The sequence below is a fragment of the Bos mutus genome, chromosome 1 (genome assembly GCF_027580195.1).
Source record: "Bos mutus isolate GX-2022 chromosome 1, NWIPB_WYAK_1.1, whole genome shotgun sequence".
In the NCBI taxonomy this organism is placed as follows: Eukaryota; Metazoa; Chordata; class Mammalia; order Artiodactyla; family Bovidae; genus Bos; species Bos mutus.
In genome coordinates, this window is record NC_091617.1 from 78,261,076 (window position 1) to 78,274,207 (window position 13,132).

A 13,132-nucleotide genomic window follows, 5' to 3' on the forward strand; every position below is an offset into this window, starting at 1 on the left:
AGTCTTCAATCAGTGCCTGATTTCCACTGTAACATCCCGATCGGTCACTGGTTGAGTATCTCCAGTGATCAAAGAGTCACTAAATCTAGAAGGAGCAAATTTCTTTCAAAATTAAGAGGTTCCAGGACTTCCCTGGTGGCCCAGTGGCAAAGACTCCAAGCTCCCCAGTGCAGGGGGCCCAGATTCGATCCCTGGTCAGGAAATTAGATCCCACATGCCACAACTAGGAGTTCACATACCACAACTAAGACCGGTGCAACCAAATAAACAAACATTAAAAAAAAAGATTTCATAGAATTAAAAAGTGACAGAGATTCTCCTCTTGACAGATGGTGATCTCAGCCACTAAGCATCTGCCACCCTTCTAAAGACACTGGGCAGAGGATGGATTACTTAGGGGGTTATCATGGAACCAGGGCTTTGGACTCTATGTGTTACCTGCTCAGGACCTGGGGTTCCTCTTGTTTAAGTGAGGAGATTGGGTGACCTCTATTTCCACCAGTGAACTGTCCCTCATATCCACTGTCTCAACTCCTTTTCAACTTGTATCTTGGGACTAGACCATGACCACACATCTCACCATCTCCACTACCACCACTTTTGAAAGTGAAAATGTTAGTCACTCAGTCAAGTCTGACTCTTTGTTACCCCCTGGACTGTAGCCCACCAGGCTCCTCTTTCCATGGGATTCTCCCAGCAAGAATACTGGAGTGGGTTGCCATTTCCTCCTCTGGGGGTTCTTCCTGACCAAGGGATCGAACCTGGGTCTTCTCCACTGCAGGCAGATTCTTTACCGTCTGAGCTACCAAGGAGGTCCCCTTTAACCACCCCCTTTAACCATCCATAACCCATCACTTTCCTAAAACACAGACCTAATCACCTCCTTTCCCTAGGTGATTCTCCTTTCATAGCACAGTCTTAAGTTCTCAGTCAGCAATCAAGACCTTTCTCAACCTAAGCCCATCCCTGCACCCTCATCTCCATGGCCTTTCTACTCTGCAGTCCATCCCCAATGAATCCAATTTACAAGGATTTGGAATTTCCAATTTCCAAATTTCCAGTTTCCAAGTGCATGCACTTTGGCCTCCCAGGTGGCACTAGTGGTAAAGAATCAGCCTGCCAATGCAGGAGACATAAGAGACGTGAGCTCAATCCTTGGGTCAGGAAGATCCCCAGGAGGAGGGCATGACAACCCACTTCAGTATTCTTGCCCGGAGAATCTCATGAACAGAGGAACCTGGCGGTCTATACAGTCCAGGGGGTTGCAAAGAGTCAGACACCACTGAAGCAACTTAGCACACAGTACAGCACATGCACTTTCTCACCTACTCATGTTATTTCTCTTGCTCAATGATCCTCTCCTTCTCTATCTCACTAGACAAATCCCCATTCATCCTTGAAGGCTCCATCAAATAACACTTATTATCTGTGAAGTTTCCCCGGAGTCCCTAGAGTTGGTCACCGCTCAGTTAGAGCCACCAGATATTTTCTGCAGATACTTTTATGTCCTCTCTTGACTTCTGGAGACAGGGATGGCACAGCATTCATGTTTCCATCCCCTAAACCCAGACTAGAGTTTCACTCATTCATTCACAGGTATACCTGACATCTCGTGTGGAATGAATGAACACACAGATGCATCAAACCAATAGACAGAGGGGTCTTGAGGGTCCCATCCAGCTGTCATTACTGGCACCCTCCTAGTCTCCAAGGGAAATTACTGCAGCCAAGAAGAGAAATCCAGTTTGGAAACAACCAGAATACAGGAAAACTGACCTGACTTTCACCTCGTTCTAAGAAAAGGTCTCCTTACCCTCCAGGTCACTGCAGTTTGCCTTTCCCACGAGTCAGGGCACACCCTGCCCTTGGGGTAGCAACTCCCTCCTCCAGTTCCTGAAAAGGACTGGTTTTCATACCAAACAAGACAGAAGCGCTAGGTGCCAACTGTTTTTCATGTTTTTGTTTTCTTCCTGGGAATTAAACAAGAAGCATTTTCTCTGGAAATTCATTAGAAGAATAAGTACAGGTTCCTCTGGTGACCTCTTGGCACAGGACTTGGTACCTCACTAGGCTTTCACACTTAAAGCTACAGATCTTCATGAAGGTGGGCTACTGGATGGAAAATAACAGATTAAAAAACCCAGGTAAAACACATATTTGGGGAATTCTCTAGAGATCCCATGGTTAGGACTTCAAGCTTCCACTGCAGGGGCTCTGGGTTCACTTCATGATTAGGGAACTAAGATCCCTAGAGTGGCATGGCCAAAAATAAAAAATAAATAAAATACACACATGGACAGAGATTCGATCTTATTTCTTAACTGTAAGTAGCCAGAGCAATTTTAGCTGCCCCATGGAATCTTGGACTAAGCCTTTCTGTCCCTCAATGTTTAATTCAAGGCCCAGCCCCTCCAACAAGCTGCTATACACCTTCCAGACACCTGCAGTAGTCCATCCACACCACTCTCCTGGCACTTCCTTATATTCTAAACAGGTATTAACACATTTTTATCAACCTTAATAAACTCTAACTGCCTACAAGCTAGACTTTCCCTTCAAATATCCTCAAACTTAACCTTTATAAAACTAGTTCACTGAACAAACATTACTTGAGCACATAGCATCTCTTCTGACAAACATTTCTTGGCTTTTACTTTAGGCCTACCCTTATACATACTACTTATACAACCCTACTCAGTACTAACAAGTAGGGTAACCTTCAATCAGAACACCTCTGAGAGTGAAATACTCTTACTACTACAGCAGGATACAGGCATACAGGGATGTCCTGGGAAAACCAGAAAGTATGGTCCCTCTACCTCTGAAGCAAGCACTGTTGCTACAGTCCTTTTTACAGACAGGAAACTGAGACTAACATTAAGGGCAGGATTCCCCTAGAGTTCAAAAAGTGGTCTCCTAGGAACTTCCTTGGTGGCCCAGTGGCTAAGAGTCAGCATTCCCAATGCAGGGTACCCGGGTTAGATCCCTGGTCAGGGAACTAGATCCCACGTGCTACAATTAAGAGTTTGCATGTCAAAACTAAAGATTCCACACGCTGTGATGAAGATCAAAGATCCTACCTGACAAAACTAAGAACCAGTGCAGCCAAATAAATATGTTAAAACAAACAATAAAACAGGCTCCCAAAAATGCCAAGGAACTGGCAATACATATGCCCACAACCATCTCTGAATGGGGTAGGTACCTCTCCCTCCTGGAGCTCCCTGCACCATGGCGACAGAGCTGCTGGTTGATGGCCTGAGTGACTAAGGAATGCTGATCATGGCTATGTCGGGAAAACTGCCCACAGTGGGGATGGAAGGAGGCCAAAGCAAACTTCTGGATTCAGGTGAACCTGAGTGAAACAACCCTGCCCTGTCGTGCCCCTCGTGCTTACCTGCCCCATGAAAGGTTCCCACACAAGTTTCTGCGGAGGGCCTGAAACAGCCCGAGTACCAGCCTTCCCTGTGAACTACAGGGGGCTTTGAAGACGGACAAGAGCAATGACTGCAGGAGGAGCTGAGCACAAACCAAACCCAAGAGAGGCCCAGATGCCGGCGGGGGCCTCGGTCTTCGTCTCCACAACAAGAGGAGCTGCCACACATATGCAATGGTTGGTCAGGAGGCTGGTCATGTTCCAGCTTCGCCCTGGAGAGGAATAAGTAGACGCACAGTGCCAAACCCAGGAACCTACAGGCCCGAAACTGCTTCCACAGTAACGGACTCTCACCAAAAGACTTGGATGTGAAGCCGGCAGCAGACGGCCAAGGGGTCGCTGCGGCGATGAAGCAAGGTACGGCCCGGGAAAGCAGGCCACCTATGCATGGGACCACCATCAAGGAGAACGCCTGGGTCATCCTCAGCAGCATCTGGGACAGGATCCGAAAGAACAAGTACCGCCCAGATTTGCAGAGAGACCGCCATCCCGCGCTGCTAGAAGTCTGTGATAGGGAAGACAAAGTGGACCTGCCCCACTAAGAGCTCCTAAGTGATCCCCTTCCACCAACCAATAGACATCACCTCATGATACTCGTGCGTGCTCAGTTGTGTCTTTGTGATCCTTTGGACTGTAGCCCACCAGGCTCCTCTGTCCACGGGATTTCCCAGGCAAGGAAATGGCACCCGGTGCCATTTGATCCAGGGGATCTTCCCAAACCAGGAATCCAACTGGAGTCTCCTGAGTCTCCTGCATTGCAGGAGGGTTCTTTACCTGATGAGCCATCAGGAAAGCCCCTTATTTTTCTCAAATTAAAAAAAATTAAATAAAAATAATTTTAAAAACCAAGAGAGACTGGGATGGTCACAGTGGAGAAGAAGAAACACTGGACAACCATTCACTGGTGACAAACCATCTCTCCATGCAGCCTGGAAGTGCCTGTGAATGTCTGTGGCACTCACCACACTTTGCAACCTGACATTTGTCAACAGTGGTACCCTCTTGAACAAGATGTCTAAAACTGAATAAGTCAGTACACCAAATCTCCTGTCACTTCCCCAGGGAGCACCCTCCATTAAGTAACACAGCTAAGACTTGAACTTGCAGCCTCCCAAGTCTAAATCCCATAGTCTGCTCTAGGAGGACAAGATGCCATTCCTGTGGGCTAGACACTTCACTGGGCACCAAAAATTAGCCGCATGTATCAAGAATCCACCTACCAATGCAGGAGACAGAAGAGACCTGGGCTCGATCCCTGGGTTGGGAAGATCCCCTGGAGTATAAAATGGCAACCCACTCCAGAATTCTTGCCTGAAAAGTTCCATGGACAGAGGAGACTGGTACAGTCAAGGGGATCACAAAGAGTTGTACACGACTGAGTGACTGACCATGTACCCACTTCACAGTCACATTACACACTACACAACCATTTCACATTGGGGTAGATCATACGATCTATAATCAAAGGTAACTGAGGCTCAGAGATGTTCTGGAACTTCCTTAAGATCACAGGGCTAATGGGTGGCTCAAACACAGGTCTTGGTTTTCTTACCCCCAAAACCAAGTTGGTGATGGTACTCCTGAAATGATAGCATCTGAAGTCCAGACCCTCAGACCCCTCTGGGGCCTCCAACCAGATTCTCCGTTGCAGCTACTGTTACTAATTAGCGCATTATGAAATAACAGTTTCTCACCTGAGCATAGGGCTTGCTCAGGACTTTCACATCAATTATCTCCTGCTCACCAGCAAAAGTGAAGTAAAGAGCAGGACAGGAGCTTTAGCTGGGGATCTGATTCTCACACTACCACTTAAGCATCCCAGCGGAGGTTTTTTACCACTGAACTTTTGTCCACGCTCTGGGGGACAAGATTGATCCTGCCGACCCATCTCTTGGATGGCAACTGGGAGCTAAGTAATAAAAACAACCATAAAACACATTCACCACATAAAAAGTGCTCCGAAGGCTGTGAAATGCTAATGGGTTCTATGAGATGGGTTGTGATGGACAGATTTAAGACAGAAAGAAAAAAGAGCAGGATCTACCCTGTAAGGGATCTAATACTGGCAGCCTGAAAACCTTTAGGCAAGCAAAAATAAGTAGAACTAGAAAAGAAATGAGAGTTCGGACAGTCACAGACAAGGAACCTTGAAGTTATCATGGAGTCAGAAGCTCAGTTCCTGCAAACAAGTGACGGGCCTAAGTGGCAGAAAAAGAAATAAATCCCCAAACCACAAGGACACCAAAACTGAACTCTCTGAATCACTTTGTTTTCTCAGGGCAAAGAACAAAGTTCAAGCCCAGTAACAAGGATCTCCAAGTTATATTCCCTCCCAAATTCTCCCAAGCAAAGCCCCTGGGGCTGGGAGTGGGGTGGGGGTGGAATGGAGAAGGAATGTGTCCAGCCAGGCTCAGCAAAAAGAGAATCAAAAACACCCTTGAAAGAAAGAACACAGGAAAGAGAGTAAGGGCCACGCCCAGCTCCAGCTCAGCTGACAAGGGTGTGACTGAGCACTTCCGTCCTTTCCCTGGGGCCTCAGTTTCCTCACTCACAAAAGGAGGAATAGTGTCCCTCTGGCCATCAAGACCCCAGTCCTCACTTCTAAGGCATAAGCTGCATGCCAGCCTGCCACTTCTGCTGCCTACAAGCTTTGGTGTCCATAACACAGTTGTTTCGGTCAAGGCTGATAAGCTGGCAAATAATTAGAAGAACAAGAATAGGAACTAAGTTCCCTGATAAGATTCTAACAGCAAACAACTTTTTCCCTCTTTGCTGACCTGATGCAGGCTCGGCATTTCCCGACCAGGAACATTTCAGCAGCCTCCTAAGTGGTGTCCCCATCTCTGGCCCTGACCTGCTGTGACTCTGCAACCAGGGTTCTCTGAAACACAGATCTGACAACACCCTCCTTTGCTCAAAGAGTAACAAAAGCCCTCCTGATTCCCACCCACCACCACCACCAGCATCATCTTTAGCTCATCATCCCAGCCCTTTACCCTCTACTCCTCCCTGGCTGGGGCAGCATTAGCACAGAAGTGAAAAGTCTGCTGGCCCTGGGAAACCCTCGATTATGATCCCACTGAGGCCCCATGAAAGTGAGTACTGAGAGAAAATCTGACGAAGAACCCTGACGGTGGTGATTCTGTGAAACAAAATTCGTATTTTATACAAGAGAAATGTAAACATAGAAATTCTTCTCTGCCCTTTGGCCTTCTCTCTCCCCTCCACGTGCACCATGCTTCTGCACTGTGGCTCAACCAGACCTCCCCCACTCAGGAATACCTGCTCAACCATAAAGAGCAACATTCTCCTAGCACCAAGGAGACAACTCCTTACAAAATAACATTCCTTCTTGATCTGGTAAGGTTTCACATGACCCACCAGGATGATGCTTAGATCTGGATTAGCTGTCGATAATATATCATGTGACATACAGCCCTCTGTCTCAAAAAACTTAGAAAACTGAGCCTTGATTTCTAACTGGAGAAGGAAATGGAAACCCACTCCAGTATTGTTGCCTGGAGAATTCCGTGGACAGAGGATTTCTAACGGGCGAAACAGTTCTCAGAACTTTCTGAGATGCTCTTTCAAGTTATAATCATCAAATTTGGCTCAAATAAAACTTTCCAATCCTTTCTTAGATCGACTGATTAATTTTTCATCCACAATTTGCACTTTTCCTTCTGTGGAAAGAGAAGAAAGTGGTGAAGAGGCTGTAGATCAGGCAAAGGTTCAAAACTCGGCCATTTCACTTAGTGGTTATGTAACCTTACTTACATAAGCCATCAGAGCTTCCCTGGTGGCTCAGAGGTTAAAGCATCTGCCCGCAATGCGGGGGACCTGGGTTCAATCCCTGGGTCAGGAAGATCCCCTGGAGAAGGAAATGGCAACCCACTCCAGTATTCTTGCCTGGAGAATCCCATGGACGGATGGGGTCCACGGGGTCGCAAAGAGTTGGACACAACTTAGCAACTAAACAATAACAAATCTTATTTGACCACACTCATTTACTCATCTGCAAAATGAGATTGATAATCATAAAACCTACTTTGATGAATCGGTATGAGAATTATGTAAGTACACAATAAATAGGCAAAAATTTTATATATTATTAAGAAAGAAAGATTAAAAAAACACGTGTTTTCTAGCCTCAGTTCTGTGGTTTACCAGTTTCCAAGCATGAATGCCATTAACCCCTGGCCAGCCACCCACCCTATTTGTAGAAAGTCAGGAGAGGTGAAGTCCTCATCAATTTATCAGTGTCCTTTCCCATTTGTGTGACTTGCCTTAAGAAGCCACTACCATTTTCCTCCACGCATCTAAGCCATCTACAACAGACTCCCATACCACACTTCCATTTCTTCTTCCCTTCTCCACCTCTGCTTCACACACACCTTTAAGACCGTGAATCTCCACCCAGATCGGAGCTTCGTGCATGCACCGCAACTTTGCCTACCCTTTTCTCACCTCTTCCAACTCTCTTCTTCCAGCCTGGGTGCAGCCTTCCAATGCGGAATTCCAAGAAAAGTCCCCACCCACCGATGCACAAGCTGAGCTAGGACTCCTAAATACTGCCCCGGGTCAAAGTCTCAGCTCCACTCAGTGGTAGCAGTAAAAGTCGCTCATGGACTGTAGCCTGCCAGGCTTCTCTGTCCATGGAATTCTCCAAGCAAGAATGCTGGAATGGTGTGCCATTCCCTTCTCCAGGGGATCTTCCTGACCCAAGAATCCAACGCGGGTCTCCTGCATTACAGGCAGATTCTTTACCATCTGAGCCACCAGGAAGCGCACCAGCTCCACTCAGTTACTAAATGTGTTACTACTCTTCTTCCTGTGGTTACCATCCCAATACCTAATCCCACAGATGCTTCCAGAGCCCTTACTGGGCCTTGTTTTCATATGAATCTCTAAAGAACCCCTTAATGGCCCCTACAACCCACAAGATAAATTTACATCTGCTTACCAGAAAATGAAAGTCCTCCCATTTCTCCATTTCCCACCACTCTGTTCCTGCTGGCCTTTCAAACTTAGGCCTTCTTCCCTACATCTGTTGGCATACGCCTAACAGGTTCATCTCTATCTGTCTTTTTTCCACTTAGGCAACTCATATTTGGCCCTAAAGGCTCTCTTTAGGCACCACTCCTTCTGGTAGCTTCCCTGAGGTTGAACCACTTCAGTGCAACCAAAACATAGCCCTAGAATAGCACCACACACTCACTCATTCACACACACACACACACACACACACACACACACACACACACACAGAGGTGCTACCCCAGAACAGGGACTGACCATGTTCTCCTAATCTTTATATTCATAGGGCCAGCTAGTTCCTGCTTCACAGCAGGCAGGCTCCAGAACCCCTGTGCCTCATCCATTGCTCCTCTCTTTCGGTGTAATAGCAGCGTGCTCCATCCTCTGTTTTTATTATGTTACCTGGCATCTTCTATCCCCCTGCCCATTTTCTATTTAATGCATTAAATCTGTGGGCTAACAGAGCCTCCCAGTCATTGTGAGTTACACTCTGTCCTTGGTCAAAACTCCCCAAAATAGTTCTGAAATTAAATTCCATCTGACTCTTCCTATTCCCAATTAACCCATGCTAGTTCCACCGCAGGGTAGCCACATGTTAACACCCAGAGTCAAAGTTCTGGGCTGTTATTTTGAGTTCATTTCTAATTAACTGGATGACCTCAGGCAAGAGATAAAATTGAGATGACAGGGTCACCAGGCCCAATTCTCAGGGGATTTTTGAGATTCAAATGGAATATTTGATGGAAAACTTTTATAAAGTGCAAAGCACTGTACATTCATAAAGGGTATGATTAACAAATTTTATCAGCTCTAAGCTATCAATGGTAAAATACACAGTTACCAACTTAGGACAAAGATCTCAACTATGACACATTTGTGATTATAAGACAACCCAATGTCACTGATATAAAATGTGAAAAAGTATATTTTTTCTGATGTAATATAAGTTATCTGTCTCAATAAAATAAAGAATCTGCCATAAAATTTTCACATTTGCCAACAGCATGTAGTAAGAAGAAATATATGTGGAGTAAATGAGCAAACACTCACTGATAATTCTTAGGCCAGATTATTGCCTCTCTCACTGCAATGGGCGGCAGAGGATTACCCAGTGCCAGTTCTTCCCTTCTTGCTCATGTCCCAGCCTGCTCAAAACCCTCAAATGATGACTTCAAGTCATATCCATGCCTGGCATTTTTAAGGACCTTCATAATGAAGCCTCCTGTCCCATCAACCACTGTCTGGAACTGACTGTTCACTGGAACATGTCCCGCCAAGAAGGGTCCTACTCTGTCAGTTCCAATCATAGTAACCAGCTCAATAGCAGTTTCTCCTCCTGCCAGTCCTCAAAGCCAGGTCCAGGCCCACCCACTGTGTAGGAGGAACATGACCCTGGGTGGCTGCCTGACCCAAGGGCCCAGGTTTGCACCCTCACTATTCAGACAGCTAACCCCAATTACTTATTTCTTACCTAGAATCTATACTCTAGTTCTAAAGCCTGGGTGCTGAGGTCGGAAGTCTGCCTTGCAACCTTTTGACTGACCCTAGGGCAGACAAAGACCCTGAAGGAAGAAGGCTGGTCATGGGATACAGAGAACCCTACTGAGAGTTCTGGCCTTCCACCAGCTACCAAAATTTACTGTAGACTTTAGAACTGGCACCCACCTTCTCTGGGCCTTTATTTATATTTCCCTATCTGGAAGAGCAAGGTGGGGGTGAGGAAGGAGGGGAGGGGAGTTGGAGGGAAGAGGGTGTTCGCTGCTTTTTCTCTTTCCACTTAAAGGCTTTCTTAAAATGCTCTTGTGTTCAAAGAGGTAGGCCATTAAGTCATAACACCTTAGTAAAAATGAGGCTTATTGGGAAGCAAGCAATTTAGAAAGCGGGGTAGGAGACAGAAAGAGGGGATCGGATACAAAGTTAAATGAGTCTGGTACTAGAAAAGAAGCTCAAAGGTGAAGCTAAATTTTTGCATTTTGGGTTCAGGGTGAGCAGGCAGTGAATCACTGAGAAGGGAAAGGAAGCCAGAAACATCCTTCAGCTCCTCCAGCACCCCAAAGTCCCAAAGACACCCCTCTGTCCCAGTGCACTCAAGCACAATTCCACTGATTATCCCATCTTATGTACCCACGCTGCCCCACCCCGTGCCCCCAGCACAATAACAGTTACAGCTTCATCTCCACTCTCCACACTTGAGTCTTCTCTGCCTCTGCAGTTCCCTCCAGCACATGCCCTCATTCCTAGTCCCTAGTCATTAACTTCAGAAAAAACCCCCATCCTTCAAAAGCCTCTGATCCCTCATGAAGGACCAGGAGACCAAACTCCAGTCTCCAAGCCCCACCCCGTGCCTTTTCCCCAGGACTTAGCACCTTCTGTCTGGGGTCAGGTTCGGTTCTTCGGTTGACTGAGCGCTTCCTGAGGGCAGAGTCTGAGCCCTAAAAGCCTCTGGACCCAATAACCCAGCACAGGGCGGCACACAGTGAGTGCCGGAGAACTGCTTGGAGAAAAGGAACCAGGAGTCGGGAGCCATTTATTTTAGTTACGGCTCTGCCTCTAGTGAGAGACTTTGGGGAGACTCGGCTCTCTAGGCCTCAGTTGCCCCAGCTGGGAAATGGGGGAACTTGATGCCTGGGTTCCTAGGCCCCTTCCCCAGTGACAACTGTGATTCCACGAAAGCGCAGAGCTGCTGGGTGTGGCCCCGCCCCCTGGGAGTCCTGAAAAGCCCGGGCAGGGGGCGCGCAGGGAAGGCCTCCAAGCCCGCCCAGCCCCCGGTCGAGGCTTCCCAAAAAACTCGGGGTCCCCCTCCCCCACGCGTGCACCCCGTGATCGCGCCGCGGCCGGCACTTCCGCACCGCGGGCCCTGCGGCCCGGGCCGGGCGCGCGCTGGGTGCCCTGCGCCCGGCTCTCCTGCCACCCCGGAGGCGCTCTTGCCGGGGAGGGCTGGGGGTTCCCGAGGCGCCCGCGGGCGGAGGGTGAGGGGAAGGAAGGAGGATTTGCAACAATACCTCGGGGAGGAGGCGGCCGGGGCAGCGGCGGCGGCGGCGGCGGCTGGAGGCGGAGGCAGCGGCGAAGGAGGAGGTGCCCGGGCACTCCCCCTCCCATTGTCCCCAGCCCCGGCCAGGCCCGGCCCCGCGCCCCGCACCGCGCCCCGCGCCCCGGGCCGCGCAGCCAGCCCTTACCTTGCAGCGACCAGCTCTCCCCCGCTCGCTAAAGCTACTTATCCCGGGAAAGCTCGCGCGGGGCCCGGGAGCGAACCCACAGACAAAAAGTGAAACTTCGGCAAGGCTGGAGCGGCTGCTGGTTGGTGCCTTTCCCCCTCCTTCCTCCCACCGTCCCCACCCCCTCCCCTCGGTCTCCCGTGCGGTGCCCTGAGAGCTGGAGGCTGACGTCAGGACGGGCCTGAATTCCTGACTTTGCCTGCACGCATTTGTCCATGTAAGGTATGGGAAGGCGGGTGCCCGCGGGGCCGCGGCGCTCGCCTCCGGGGGAGGGGGCGCCCACCTCGGGGCCGTGGCCCGGCCCCAAGGTGGGTGCACCGAGGGCGGTGGATTTCCTGGGAGGAAGAGAAGACGCGGGGAATGCGGGGAGCTTGCAGAGGAGGAAGGGAAAGAGGGAGGTGTGGAGCCTTTGCCTGCCCTGGAGGAAGAGGAAGGAGACGTGGAAGGAGGAAGCGGCCGGGGCGAGGGGCTACTGAAAAAAATGAGGGAACCTGTGTCCACTGTTAGGGCGCCAGACTAGGGGGTTGAGTCCGGGTAGACGAGCTCAGCCGTGGAATCCCCCTGCGAGATCTTGCTCGTGAGCCCCGCCCCGGATTCCCAGCAAGGTTCAAACGTACTGGATGTCGGAACTGGCCCCGACCAACTTCCAGCCCTTCCACTTCACACGGGAAATCTGAAGCTCTCGGAAGAGAAACGACTCGTACAAGGTCATGCCCGCCACAGATCCCGGCGCGGGAGCCAGATGCTCAGTCTCCCAGCTGTGTTCCTGTCTGCAGGCAGGGGCCCGACTCCCTCCTTCCCGCGGACCAGTTAGCCCGGCTGGATGTCAGAGGGCAACGGGGACCACCCTGGGAAGAGATTTGGAGCTTCCCCGGGCCCCGTACGCGGTCAGTTCCTGGAAGGTTCTGATTGCCAATGAGCCCTGCATAGCCATGCTGATCAGTTTCTTCAAGGCAACTCCTTCCATCCAGTGCTCAAATAAACGAAGCCCTGGAATTTACTTAACAGCCCTATCCAGAAACCCAGACTTCGTGCTTATAGCTTCAAAAAAAATCTACCAACTGGGTGAATTAGTTTGAATAAAGGCAAGACTGTTCTTGGAAGGTTTGTGTAGGACTTTTTGCTCTGATATTTGTAAATGTGAGCACCATGTGAGGGGCCTATCCTGTGCATCAGCCATTGCCTGCAAGGCACGCCGAGGCTGGAGACTCGTTTCCTTGTACTTCTGTCCTGCTTCCTGATGTCTAAACTAATCATTCCTCACCCCAGCGCATCGTAAAAGCACATTCTCCCAGGTTTATAAGGTCTTCATAAAACAAATTGTAGTCCATCGTTGACATTTGAGGTAAAAAGTCAGGCAAAATAACTTAACCAACACAAAAACAGCAAGCAACTTGAACCCACCTCCGGTGTCTAGGTCACCTGACTGATCCCATGATTTTTT

The 13,132-nt window shown here is 49.1% G+C and overlaps 1 protein-coding gene and 1 long non-coding RNA gene across 10 annotated transcripts in view; one reads left to right on the plus strand and one right to left on the minus strand.

Moving 5' to 3' along the window:
* The window catches only part of LPP (LIM domain containing preferred translocation partner in lipoma), a 765,001-nt gene extending 753,214 nt beyond the window's left edge, over positions 1-11,787 (minus strand). For 5 of the 9 annotated variants that reach the window (XM_070371859.1, XM_070371864.1, XM_070371863.1 and 2 more), the window contains exon 1: positions 11,650-11,787. The gene's annotated coding sequence lies outside the window, so the exon portion shown is untranslated. Of the gene's footprint in view, positions 1-11,475; positions 11,557-11,649 lie in introns of those variants that run through there. The other 4 variants (XM_070371861.1, XM_070371865.1, XM_070371862.1 and 1 more) reach the window with 3 other exon arrangements.
* On the plus strand, positions 11,774-12,791 carry LOC138988148 (uncharacterized). Its single transcript, XR_011464432.1, has 2 exons — positions 11,774-11,910; positions 12,196-12,791. It is a non-coding gene; the product is annotated as an uncharacterized lncRNA (long non-coding RNA).
* The last annotated feature ends 341 nt before the right edge of the window (positions 12,792-13,132 follow it).